Source organism: Polypterus senegalus, chromosome 4 (assembly GCF_016835505.1).
Source record: "Polypterus senegalus isolate Bchr_013 chromosome 4, ASM1683550v1, whole genome shotgun sequence".
In the NCBI taxonomy this organism is placed as follows: Eukaryota; Metazoa; Chordata; class Cladistia; order Polypteriformes; family Polypteridae; genus Polypterus; species Polypterus senegalus.
This window is the reverse complement of record NC_053157.1, coordinates 13,372,890-13,387,007: the sequence shown is the minus strand read 5'-3', so window position 1 is coordinate 13,387,007 and position 14,118 is coordinate 13,372,890. Positions and strand designations below refer to the sequence as shown.

At 38.0% G+C, this 14,118-nt stretch overlaps 1 protein-coding gene across 3 annotated transcripts in view; it reads right to left on the bottom strand.

Annotated features, from left to right (window-relative positions):
• arfip1 (ADP-ribosylation factor interacting protein 1 (arfaptin 1)) overlaps nt 1–9,577 on the bottom strand; it is an 85,397-nt gene extending 75,820 nt beyond the window's left edge. For 2 of the 3 annotated variants that reach the window (XM_039750261.1, XM_039750263.1), the window contains exon 1: nt 9,391–9,577. The gene's annotated coding sequence lies outside the window, so the exon portion shown is untranslated. The remainder of the gene's footprint in view (nt 1–9,390) is intronic. The other variant, XM_039750262.1, reaches the window with a different exon arrangement.
• Nucleotides 9,578–14,118: the final 4,541 nt, after the last annotated feature.

Sequence of the window (14,118 nt, the reverse complement as noted above, 5' to 3'; positions counted from 1 at the left end):
ATTCTATTTTTGATTAACACCTGTTTTTCTGTTCACTGTCAAAGTGCTGATCCAAATTCTTCTGAGCTTCAGCTACATGCCCAATATTTTACAGAGCATTTTGGAATTCCTTGTTCCTTTAAGGTCTGAAAGTCATGCAGCTCCTAAGAACAGCAAAGCAAGTGCTGTGCACTTTTACTAAAAAGTTCAAATCTTGCCTCATCTGTCTGTCTCTGTGTGTGTATGTATTTGTTTGTTTTTTATAATGGCTCCTTATAGCAAAATGAGTAGTGTTGCCGCGTCACAGATCCAGCATCCTGGGTTTGCTAGGCTTCATAAAAAGAAGCTAGCCGCATGTCCCCTGTACAGAATGCTTATGTTCATGAATATATAGAAGTTCACTTAATTATAACACTGATATTGAGTTATTATTTATAGTACAAACATCTCTCTAAAATTGTACCATATGAAAGCAGCACACCACTAATTGTAAAATATTTTTTTCATACAAAAAATTACAGAAGTAACAGAAGACAACTAAAGATAGATGATAAGCTGTAGACACAAAGTGTAGGCACAGAGAACAAACCACTGGGTAGTTGATCAAAAACAGTGTTCTATAATTCTGGCTATCTTAAATCTGGGTTTCACACAGCACAGAAGAATGCATGCGAGGCTGCCTTTAATCTTCTATCTTTTACATATACAGTACATGTACTCTGGTGACTGTTTTGCTCTCTTAGTAGATTTTAAGCCTCCTGACCCTTTCTTGTGTCTGTCTGAATGTTGCCCTTCACAATCATGTTCATTTTAAAAGCAGCAAAAGCAAGTGCTGACAAGATGCAGAAGTGTGTTTTTCCTTATTCATTCATTCGTTAATTTTTTGCTTGTCATCAATCACTTCATGTTTCACCATTTTCTCTTACCATCGCTCGAGCCCTTTCAGCAACTTGGTGCAGTCCTTTCTGGTATAGTACCTCCATGGTACTGTTCTAAGGCCCAAGTTTGAAGGCATAACTGCACTATTCATAACTGTTCAAATTTACAATAACGTTATATTTATGCCAAAGATAAATTTTCACAACTCAAGGTGCAGCCAACGTACGTAAATCGGGTACCGCCTTGCCTCCAAATCTAAAGAAATGCAACTACTGTATGTTGCTTAGGGCCTGTAAACTATGCCAATGTGACTGGCTGCATGTGGGTATACAGTATAGTATGTGTGATTGATCTCCGTGAGGTTATACACTGGTGTACAGTCTCAAGTTATTCACTTGCTTATACCCTCTGCCAAGATAGCTGTCATTTTCCTATTACCCTAAGCGACAAATAAGTTCAGAAAATGGAGGATAAAAACACACAGAGACAAAGGTGAATAAATAAAAGCTTAAGTCAATGCCAAAAGCAAACATTTTTTAGCTTAAATCAGCATCTTAGAAGACAAAAATATGAGGCTTCTAAATCTGATTGCTTCAGCAAAGAATTTCCTTACTTCATTTTGTTAATTTTACACATTGTGAGGATAGTTATTACTTGTTTAGTGTTGCTGACTACTGCAAGATCAAAAAAAATATTGAATGTCAAAATACTTACATACAGTATATAATATACTTACATATATGTAATACTTAAATATATAAATTTATAAAAAATATACTGTACCACTAACTGCATGCACCAAGACAACAACATGTGTGAAAAGCTAATGTAATTGTAACACTATGTCAAATACAATAATTGAACAGCATATAGTAAGAGAAGGAAAAAAAAAAACAGCTACTACAAGAAATGAATCACCCACCGACATCAGGAGAAGCTGGAAAGTAAACCCAAAAGACTATGAATAGTATAAAAGAAGCTCTAGAGATACAGGACAGCTACAGTATAAAATTACAAAACAGGATAGGAAACAATTGCAGTAAAGTAACATTAAGTAACTAAAAGGAAATGTGTCAAGTTTAGTTAAAATATAAAATAGGCCACATAGTATCAAAACCGGGCAAAATCAATGTTCTTTTTTTAAGACTAAGGTGTTAACATTGACAAGGCAGCCTCTAAAACTAATACCACCTACAAGAACAAACAGAGGCAGACATTAAGCAAGGCATTGTTACAACTTTTCATTGACATAGTTTTAACTGTGCTTTTTTAATTTTTCAAAATCTGACAGTTTATGTAAAAGCCATATTGCTGGTGTGATTTATCAAATGAGGTAATGCTACTCGTGGATGCCAAGCCTGGTGTATTTGTATTGCACTTTTCATAGGCTTTCTTTTAGCCATGGATCATGATTTATCCCTTTAACTCTTCAGTTTGATTAAGCTGCTTGAAAAAAAAATTGCTTATTATTAATAACCAATATGCATAACTTTACATAAGGAATTAAAGGGTTTAAACAAATAAAACAAGATGTGGCTTCATGCCTTTTGTTTTTATTTTATACAAAAAGTATTACTTGCACTTGTTTGAAATATTGATATGAATTATGACAAGGTCTGTGGTGGGTTGGCACCCTGCCTAGGATTGGTTCCTGCCTTGTGCCCTGTGTTGGCTGGGATTGGCTCCAGCAGACCCCCGTGACCCTGTGTTCGGATTCAGCGGGTTGGAAAATGGATGGATGGATTATGACAAGGTTGATACAAATTAAAAATTGTGCAATTTTTATGTATTAAATGAGTTAATGCTAGACTTCAGACTTGATGTATTTTGATTACTTGTAAAAGCTACAGTAAATGCCTGCCATCTTTTAATGTTTCGTCATCTTTATTTTGGCTGTGCATTTCAATTTCAGATATGCCCCGTTTTTGTTTTTTAAGGTATAATACGCAAAATATAGCATTCTGTTATAAAGCCAACCAATTACTGTTTAATGTGGATTAACTAAAGTGAGTTGAAATAGACAGTGAGGCCAGTTCTTGAAACCTCTACTTGCTAATTAGGGATGGAGGGGAGCAGTGTTTTAATTTTGGCTTTGAAACACATTTTTCCTCCAAAGACACTTCTAGAAAATACAGAACAGAGTAGAGATGTCACACGAACTAATATTTCAGTACCAACTCTTTACCAAAATTCCAAAAATATAACAGTACTAAGTTTTGTAGAGTATTAGTAGTTCCAAGTGAACGTCCATAATGCATTCATGTTTAACTGCAAATAGGCAAATTACTGGAAGGTATAATATAAGAGTCAAACTGAATAAAAATTACAGTACATATAAAAATGGCTCACAGTAGTGATACAACAGCACCAGATTAACACATGCCAAAAAGGAAAAGCTGATGCAAGTAAGTCTAGAAATGCTTTGTGTCTGACTCTGAGACAGAAGAACGTCAGTGGGCAGAATCATACTTATTATTATTAAAAAAAAAAAACAAAAAAAGTCAAAACACACACCCAATGGCGTTTGTCATTGGCACTTTTATATCATTACGGAGCAATTAGAGAAATAGACTTTGAAAGCACGATCATGTGACCAATCAGATGTGAGTTGTAATCATTTAACTTGGAGTGCCATAAAGTTATAAAAGCAAACAATGATGGCGTGATGAATTGCTTTTTAGTAGCATATCCTACACACTCCTTAAAAAAGTAATGGAGGCTTTACATTCATTCTCTAATTGCATCAAGCTCATCTACAAATACCTGGTCCAAACATTCATTCCTTTTCTAACTGGTTTATATACAGTAGTTCACAGTTGCAGAGGAAACCTCAAATGCACCCACTGTTACTCACATATAGAACTATGGGAATCTGCACACAAGCAGTACTAATAAACTGAGGTAAGATTCAAATGAAGGGGCTATTTGGCTTATCTAAACTACCAATACAATGAGCTGCCCCATTTGCTAATACCAAAATAAAATGAATGTAGTACTTGAAAGCACTCAGATTATGCAAGTCAGCAGAATGCGGAAAATAGCACACTTCATTGTTAAATATGACTATGCAAGCACTAAATTTGTGTCATTTGTTTTGTTTTTGGAAGCCAAACTAAAGTCCATTAGTCTAACCCGTTAAATGTGATGAACGTAATGAAAGCACACATCGTATATTTAAAAGGTACACTGGCAAATGTAATGCAGTCTACTGGTTACAGTGCAGGTTCAGTTAATATTTTAATTCTGGACTGGTACACAGGCTAAGCAATAACAAAGTCTTATCAGTTATATAAGGTACTTTGAAAGCAGCACAACAAATGGTGGTTACAGGGGTTCTTCTAGTAAATAAACTAATAAAACTAACAAGTTTGAATTCACACACAAACAAATTAAGTTTGGACAAATGTTAAAAAGAGTAGGGACATATTTGATAATGATGCAAGTATAAATCTTATATACCCTAAAATAGCAAATGTTACAAGCCTAACAGATGGGTTCTCTGACAAACCAGATTTTAAAACCAGCTTTAAAGAGGTGTTTTAACTAAAGGATCCTGAATTATCTCGTAACTCACTAATCGGACAGTATAGACATAATGTTTGAATTTTTATTTTTAGTATTCAGTTGAAGCAGTATTTTTTAAATACAGGAGTAAATAGATAAGAGAATAAATCTGAACTGGTCACATGTCAAGGTAAATAAGGTAGTCCAGGATGATACCATCATCCACATTGAAAAAAAGATAAGCAACTGTGTCTGTCCAGTTCTTATGTCTCTGTAATTCGAAAAATGTTGCATCACAAACATTTTTAGTAATAAATTTAATTTCATTTGTCAATCCAATAGATGGCGCATCACAAACATTTAGACTGATTTTACAAATCCCATACCAAATGGCATGTAACCAAGACATATGTATTGCGTGATGCACTTCAAATGTTAACACTGAGGTCCATGTTCACTACTTACATTTCAACCTGTCTTAGATGGGTAGCATAGCTAGTCCATTATAACCCTTATGCTAAAATTCCCCCATTTGCTGTTACTCTTCGGGAATTCCCATGTCTATCACACATTAAAATTCAAGCCCTGTATTGCATTTTGAAATATATGAATCTATGAAAGCTAACACTAGTTTATTGAAATACATAGTTGGTTAATTACATGACAGACATATCACTATTACAAAGCTGCTGTTACAATTAATATTTATATATTTTATATTCTATTACTGAAAAAGGCACAATATTGCTCACTTAAAAATGAAAATACTTTTCATAAAAACTGTCGAATGGAATTTCTCCGCAATCACCCATCCATCCATTTTCCTAACCTGCTTATCCAGAGCAGAGTTGTGGGACAGCTGGAACCTATCCCAGCAGTCAAGGTACATAAATATCCTGCACAGCAGAAGGAGGGAATGAACTACCTCCATTACTGCCACTTTAGGGGTTCTTCAAGGCCTTTACTTTTTTTTTTTTTTTTCCCCCCTAAAGTTGGTGGGAAACATATCTATAGCAAGGAAATAACTACATTTTTTTTTTCCTTTTAACATTATAAAAGAAAATGCTACCATCTGCCTCAGGCAAAAAATAAACACATTGTAGGCTCTCAGTGACAGTGTTCCCATTTATACAGAGTGATAAGGTCGTGTTGGTCGATTGTGCCACTATCTAAAGGAAAAGATATTGTGTTCTTCACCCTGTCCTGGATTTTCTGTTCTATTCCACTTTTTACAAAACATCAAGAGCTACAGTATATCTTCATTTTTCAATCAGAAAAGCACAATTCAACACTGACTTTCTACATGTGTTGGCACACTTAAAATACAAGTAATTGAGCAGCTGAAAGAAGCAGCAGCAGCAGAGGCAGAGGCACAATGACTGTCTGCTCCAGTCCATGCAGATTATTTTTCCTGACAAAAATGTAATGCAGATTTTATACACTACTTGGCTATTTTCACAACTGAAGCATTAGACAGTTAATTGTAATTGGATAATTGTGTAATAACACAATTAAAATTAATTCATTCAAAACGTTCACCATTTTTATGCTTCTGTTGGTCTCTACATGAAACAGAATTCTAATAATTGCTTATCTTTTAATCAACTGCTACTTTAAAACATAACTGTTTTACTACCATAACAAAATTGAACTGCTGCTTTGACTGTTTCACACTAATAGGTAAAGTGTGAATTTTACTTTAAACAAAAACACAAGTGACGATCCTGGGTCCTAAACCCAGGCCTGTGCACTGCCTATGTGTGCTTTACACGTTCTCTCCATTTTAACACATGTACTCTGGGTGCCTTCATACATCCCCAAAAATGTTTATGCAAAATGTACTCTTAAGTTTTCAGCCTGTGCCCCTTGCTGAATTAAATTTAAAGTGACTCAATCCATCATACTAATTTCATTCATTACATTTACGTTACATTTATTTGTTTGGCAGATGCATTTATCCAAAGTAACTTACAAAAGCGGTAAACACAGTCAAGTAACAATAAGCTTGGGCTTGTTTGTTCAGCAAGTGTAGGATGACAGGTAACAAAAGGTTGATTGACACAAATGAAAAAGATGTAATAAATATACAATAATGGATTACAATCAATAAAGCAATTAAACTTAGTGTAACAACAAATTAACAAACAATATAAAATGTCATGGATCACTTTTATTTCATAATTTTAAACACTACAGTCACATCACCTCTTAATCTCTATTTGCTTAAACTGAAAACTTCTTTAATCTTTCCTCATAACTCATCCCATGAAGTCCTGGAGTCCACTTAGTTGCTCCTCTGGACTTTTGCCCGGCACTGCTACTTTATGTCTTTTTTACAGCCTGGCAACCAAAACTGTACACAGGACTCCAGGTATTCACCCAGTAGGAGTGAGTACAGGTATTTACAATAGTATGGCCTATGAAGGACTGGTGCAAGGGGTTTGTTCCTGCCTTGCATTCAATGCTGCTGGGTATGACCCATGATGGACTGGAATCCCAGACCGGGGGTTGTTCCTACCTTGTGCTGAATGTTGCTGAAATAGGCTCTGGCTCCTTGTGCCCCTAAACCATATTACCAGGTTTGGAAACGGGTAAGATGGAACTGATAACTGTTATTCAGTGTTTCTCTTTATTAAGCTACAGATAAGATGTTCTCCTTTGCAGATTTCACACAGTTTTGTACTGTAATGTGAAATGATGTGTGACAGCAACAAATATTAAGGTAATTAATTAATTAAATATGTTTGTATAGTACTTTTCTACTTTACTCAAAGCACCTTAAATACACGGGGGGAATCACTTCAACTACCACCAATGTGTAGCATCCGCCTGTACGATAAAACAGCTGCTATTCTTGCTCCATTACACTAACCACACATTAGCTATTAATTGGTGAAATTGGAAGAGATATTTAACCAATAAGGGATTGGGTGATTAGGTGGCCAGAAGATCCAGGTCAATGTGGGCACTTTATCCAGGACATCTGGTCAACACCCTACTCCTTGTATCTCTTCTAAAGGAGAGCCTCAATTGTTATAGCACAGCATCCCTGACACTACACTGACACATTGGGAAACACACATAGAGCACATGGCACTGTCTAATGGCCTCACCAACACCTCTTAATGCAGCAACCCAACCTTTTCCTATATGGTCTCCCATTCAAGTACTGGCTGGGCCAAAACATGCTTAGCTTCAGGGTGGATTACCTGTTCTGACGTACAAGTAGTATGGCTGCTAAATTGTATGCACTGCACTTCCGGCTGAGCACTTATTTGCTTGTCAGCTCTTGCACACACAAGAGCCCACCCCTGGGACTTAAGGTAGGTGTGTCACAGACTGATTTGACAGAATCACTGAAGGTGTAAAACTACACAACTAAAAATAACAGAACACAGATTATGCAAATGAAGGCAACAACTGTCATTTGCTAGAAAAGTTGTGTAGTGTGAATATAACTTGTTTAACACAAGTACCCAGATCTTAAATTTTGGCTAATTTGACAGCCTTACTTAAGATTTTTGTTTTGCTTTATAGTAAAAGTTGAACTTACAATTAATAACAGAGATTACTTTTATAGAATATAAAAACATGAGCATTACTTTTGCAACACACAATGTATGACAACACCCAGTTTGGAAAATTCTTATTTAAAGTCACAAATCACCCCATGGGACAGACTTTGGAGAGCAAGAGTCCACCTGGACAAACTCACTTCTTCATGCTGTGAACTCAAACAATATCTGTACAAACGGTAGGGCTGACAACAACTGAAGATACTGACAACACATTCCAAACTGAATAAATACAAGTCGTTTAACTGGTCAATGTGTTTGAACTGGCACTTCGTCTATGGGTGGTTCCATCTCTGCCCGGATGCTGTGAGACAGGAAATGGGCGGACTAATTCATAAAACACAAGAAAAAGCAGCGCTGCACAATCTGGAGTCAGAGCTTTACTCGGAAATTAGAAAGTTATATGTAAAGGACAATCATCACAGCCTGGAAACAACACGCGGAGCATTTGAGAATATCCAACCTCAAAAAACAATAACAACAAAAGCAATATTGTTAAAAAGCTCATGTGAATGGCGACATACGGAAAACAGCGAATTTTAATAGAACTAACTTTGATTTGGACTATAAGTTCACAACCTGGAAACAATACGGGGAGCAATTGAGAATATCCAATCTTACAAAACAATAACAACAAAAGAAATATTAAAAAAAAAAAACTAATGTGAGTGGTGTTATATGGGAAACAGCGGATTTTAACAGAACTAACTTTGATTTGGACTATCAGTTTCTAAATATAAACTGAACACTAACCCGTGTATTTGACTATGAAGTGTTGGATAACATTTACAAAACACAGGAGGAAAACACGTTTCGGTTTGGTTTTCAGTGTCGATTTTTACACCGTATTAAGTAGGCGATCGTGTCATACAGCTTGTCTAATTAACGAGTATCGTGGACTTCACCGTACCGGATGACGTCGGTAGCCGGCCCTCCTCGAGACTGTAAAGCGACACTGTCTCTTTAAGATAAGGAAAAGGAAGCACTTTCTCTGACATTTTTCTCACACAAGCACTGGACACGTCAACGGTAGTGGTTTGAAAGGGAAAAACTACTTCTCGTCCGTAAAAAAAAAAAAAAACAAAAAACGGACAGTCTTTGAAGGCTCTTGTTTTAAGACGTTTCGTTCTGTAACGCACCTGACACTCGACACAGTCACCTTCTACCTTCCCCTCCCAATTAATCCCACCTTTGCGGCAACACCTTACGTAAATTAAACTCAGGGATGGTTGCCAGAAAGCTACAAGTCGCTCAGACCTACCAACTTATGCAACAACACTGCACCACCCCTATCGCAATCCCCACATTCGTCTGCACTGGCACATCTGAGACGATGTTACATTAAAAAGCTCGTGCAGACAGGTAAAGTCTTTGAATCTGACGTCGGTTACGGAGCGCGTCGCCGGCTTCGTAACACCTGTTGCCCCCGCCGATCACGGTTTTCGGCTCTTACCTGCTGCTACGTCTTCGCCCACCGTAGGGTGTTTGACCGCACGCCCTTACTACGCGCCCCTCCGCTGCTCCGGTTTCTAAACAGACGTGAGGAAAGTCGAGTCCATGCGGGTTCTTCCTCCCCTTCTCTCTCTCTCTCTCTCGCGCAGTCGGCACCTCGGACCCGGAAGGGGACGCGTCGAGCTGCTCAAGCTGGAGCTGCAACATCCGGGAACTCGCCCCGTCTCGCTTCCTGCGTCTCCAATAGCAATGACGACTAGAGGGTAGACGCTCCGTGCTTTTTACATGTTCAGTAAGTTTGAATAGGAGTAAATAACTTTTTTGCCATTGAGTTTCTGCTCGGTTGCAATTTCGTTGTTACTAAACTCTCCATGAAGTGATCTAACATCCATCAGCAAGATCTGATTTCCTGATTGCATACAATTTGGAATAGTAAACATATTAGATGTAAAGCTTAAGAAAACGTTTTTTCAGCAATGAATTAAAAACGATTTTTGGTGTTGGTATTGTTTCATAATACCTATTTATTTTAATTTTTTTTTTTTTACAAAAGTATAGACTTCTTCTTTCGGCTGCTCCCGTAAGGTGTTGCCACAGCGGATCATCTTTCTCCATATCTTCCTGCCCTCGTCATCTTGCTCTGTCACACCCATCACCTGCATGTCCTCTCTCACCATATCCATAAACCTTCTCTTAGGCCTTCCTCTTGCCTGGCAGCTCTATCCTTAACATCCTTCTCCCAATATACTCAGCATCAATCCTCTGCACAGGTCCAAACCAACGCAATCTTGTCCCTCTGACTTTGTCTCCCAACCGTCCAACCTGAGCTGACCCTGTAATGTCCTCATTTCTTATCCTGTCCGTCCTCATCACACCCAATGCAAATCTTAGCATCTTTAACTCTGTCACCTCCAGCTCTGTCTCCTGTGCCACCGTCTCCAGCCCTTATAACACAGCTGGTCTCACATCCGTCCTGTAGGCCTTCCCTTTCACTCTTGCTAATACCCGTCAGTCACAAATCACTCCTGACACTCTTCTCCACCCACTCCACCAGTGACGTGCAGTGAGGTTTATGGCTGGTGAGGCACTGACTACTTTAGAGTCAAATTTACAAATATATGAAACCAAAAGAGTAGCTTATTCACTATTCAATTGGCAGCATGCACTTTGACTACTGGTTATGTTTCATATCTCATCAGCATTCTTTACACACACATAGGTAAGGTACATATTTGGCTAAGAACGTTACATTTATAGCGGTGAGAGAGAGAAGAGCTCCATATGTTCTAAATTTGCAGCTGCAATTCTACAATTCATATTCATTCAAAACAAATGAAAGTACAGAGAGGTGTACAAGAAAAACAGATTTCAATTTTGACCTTCATTTAAATATTTAGTTGTTTCTAAAAGTTTTTAATTATGACGCTTTAATCAAATTCAATGCAGACTGTTAAACAAAAGTATAACAAAAAAAAAACCAAAACAACGTTTTATTTAAGGTCAAAATTCAGTTTTTAAATATTGGATCGATCCTTTTTTTAGTCTGGTCCCATTTTTTTATAATATTGAAAACCGTTTAACATGATAGTTAGAATTGAATACTAACCCTCACCTATTCTGTTTCTGTTCTCGGTACCCAAATGTGGCAATTGGTGCCACGGCCCACCTGCCAAGTTGTTTGCCTGCCTATGGTAAAGTCATCCCTGATGGAGGATCACAGGAATCATGGGAAAGAGGGGTCCTTTCATCGGAGCAACGTTTCAGCCGTGGAATGGCCAAATGGGGAGGCAGCTTGATGGATGAGGTCTCCAGAACTCTAAAAATATCCAAATCTTATTATGTGATATCATCTACTGTTAAATTCTGCTCCGTACTTCTAAAATTTTTATTATTATGCTGTATTAAGGATTTGTTCTGTTCTGTGTATTGTATTGTATTGACCCCCTTCTTTTGACACCCACTGCACGCCCAACCTACCTGGAAAGGGGTCTCTCTTTGAACTGCCTTTCCCGAGGTTTCTTCCATTTTTCCTACAAGGTTTTTTTGGGAGTTTTTCCTTGTCTTCTCAGAGAGTCAAGGCTGGGGGGCTGTCAAGAGGCAGGGCCTGTTAAAGCCCATTGCGGCACTTCCTGTGTGATTTTGGCTATACAAAAATAAACTGTATTGTATTGTAAACTGTTTATAGTCTTACCTTTATTTGTCAATGAACCTATCCTTCTCCACAAAAATCTCAGTCACTTTTTTGTAAAAGTCCTCCTTATTTTCCTTTAGTTTGTGTTAATCTTCCATTTTGACAGTCAGTCAGAACAAAAATATAAAAATAAACGGACCACTGCAGTGCACTTGACTTTCTGATATCGCTAACTTATTGGCGACTCTGCATAGAAGAACAGCAATAAGCACCTGTTGGGCTCACATGCGCCCCCTTCAGTGCGGCACGGTACTGTCTGCCTCACCTTGTGCCTTTTCACTACGGTTTTATGTCCGATCAGCAAGACTAAATATGTCACACATATTGATTGAAGATATTCGAAAGTCACGGTGTATAATAAACGTGTCTGCAAACATTAGATTGGCAACATACAGAGAGACAGCAACAGGCACGCGCCAATTACATGCATCAGCCCAGTGTGTTTGGGAGATCGCAGACCGAGGTGAGGTGAGGAGAGGTCGCTGCCGCACCTTGCGTTACTCCCCTGTATTTGAACAGGAAATGCGCAAATTCAGCAATTTTGACTATAAAAATTCTCTTAATTATTAGAATCATACAGAAAACAAATTTATAACACAGACCAGTGAACATATTTATTTTATATTATCATTATTAGGTTTTTTACTTTTCTTGATGAAAAGTGAGGCTCTGCCTCTCCTGCTTCCCCTGCCTGCACGTCCCTGCATTCAACCCTGCCTGCACTCTCTTCTCCACCTCTCTTCCACGATCCCAGTTACTCTGTACTGTTGATCTCAAGTATTTAAACTCATCCACCTTCGCCAACTCTACTTCCGGCATCCTCACCATTCCTCTGACCTCTCTCTCATTCACACATGTATTCTGTCTTGCTCCTACTGACCTTCATTCCTCTCAATTAAAGAATATCAATTGTATTTGACGTCATACATTCTGTGCTTATTAAATTATTATAAAACCAATAACGCGCAATGCACGATATCATGCAGTGAATACACTTGACGTGAGCATTCCTCGTTTTCATACTATTTCTCTGTAAGTTTACCATGTGTTTGCTCAGAGGTTGATGTGCTTTCTGCTTCCTGAGCAGCTCTTCTTTTCTCCACCCTAGCAGCCCGATTCTTCTCTTCTTTTGTCTGCAACTTTTTGTGTTAAAACTGATTAAGTCAGTGTTTGTGTTGCAATTACTTAGTACGTTTTCATTAATTTTTCACTTAAGCTAGCACTTAGATCGTAAATCTGCCTTAAGAATGATTTAAGATATGAAGTGGTAGGGGAAGTGACGGCGAAGGTGGCAAGGATGACAACGGCGCCCGTACGCATGCACCGCACGGCTGCCCTGCGGCACGCTGCTGAAAGTTGATTCTACAATAAAATAAAATAATAATAAAAAGAGGAATAACCCTGGAGGTCAATCATGACCCAGAAAGCAGATAGTAGACATCACGTTGTGTATGTGTACCAAATTTCAGATCAAAGAACAAACGTTTTGCGAGCTACAGGTGATTTAAAATCCTGGACAGACAAACGATCAGCCACGGTATATAAAGCTTAATCATAGTGGATTTAAAGCTGAGCGTTCAGTTAAATTCTAATAAAAGACAAAAATTGTATCAGCAAGTATCTTTAGGAAAATTTGTCAGAAATACATATATATGTATATCAACAAAAAGCTTCTGATTTTCCCAGTTTGAAGATGTTAATTAGATGGAAACTTACAATATCTTAAGTATGGACCGCCTTACCAATAAAATTCGAGAGGTTTCTTTTAAAATTATTCATCGTATTTACGTGTTAAGGAGTCGGCTTTAAAAAAAGAATCTAGATTTAACCTGTGTATTTTGTAGCTTTGAGGTGTTTATTGAATGTGGTTTATGATCGAGTGCCACGTCAAGATGTTTGGAGTTGCATGAGAGATAAAGGAGGACCAGAATAGTGTGTGAAGATTGTGAGCGAGGACTTGGGTTAAAAGCACAAGGTAAGAGACAGGATCCCATCTAGAGGAGGTCTGCACCAGGGTCTTCTTAAAGTCCACATTTCTTTGGTCTGGTGATGGATGTGTTAACTTGTAGGATAAAAGACCAATCCCCCCACCTGGTGCAGGCCTTCTACTGAAGACATTGTGATTGTGTAGCACCAGAAAAGAGGACGTGGAGAGGAAGTTGGAAGAATGGGGAAGAGCTTTGAAAGATAGAGAATTGAAGATGAATGGGAACAAGACAGAACATATGAGGTTTAATGATCATTAGGATTCATAAGTTAGCCTGCAGGGAGACATATTGAAAAGAGTTGATAAGTTTAAATATCTGGGATCAGTGGGACCAAGATGGAAAATTAGATGCAGAGATAACCCATATAATGTAGTGTGGATGGAACATGGAAATGGAAGGTCTTTGTGTGATCAAAGAATTAAGGCAAAGGTTAAAGGTAAGGTCTTTAAGACTGCATGATGTGTGAAGTGGAGACATGGTGTGCAGTCAAGGGAGCACAGGAGAAGTTGAATGTGGCAGAAATGAGAATGTTAGGATGGATATGTGTAGA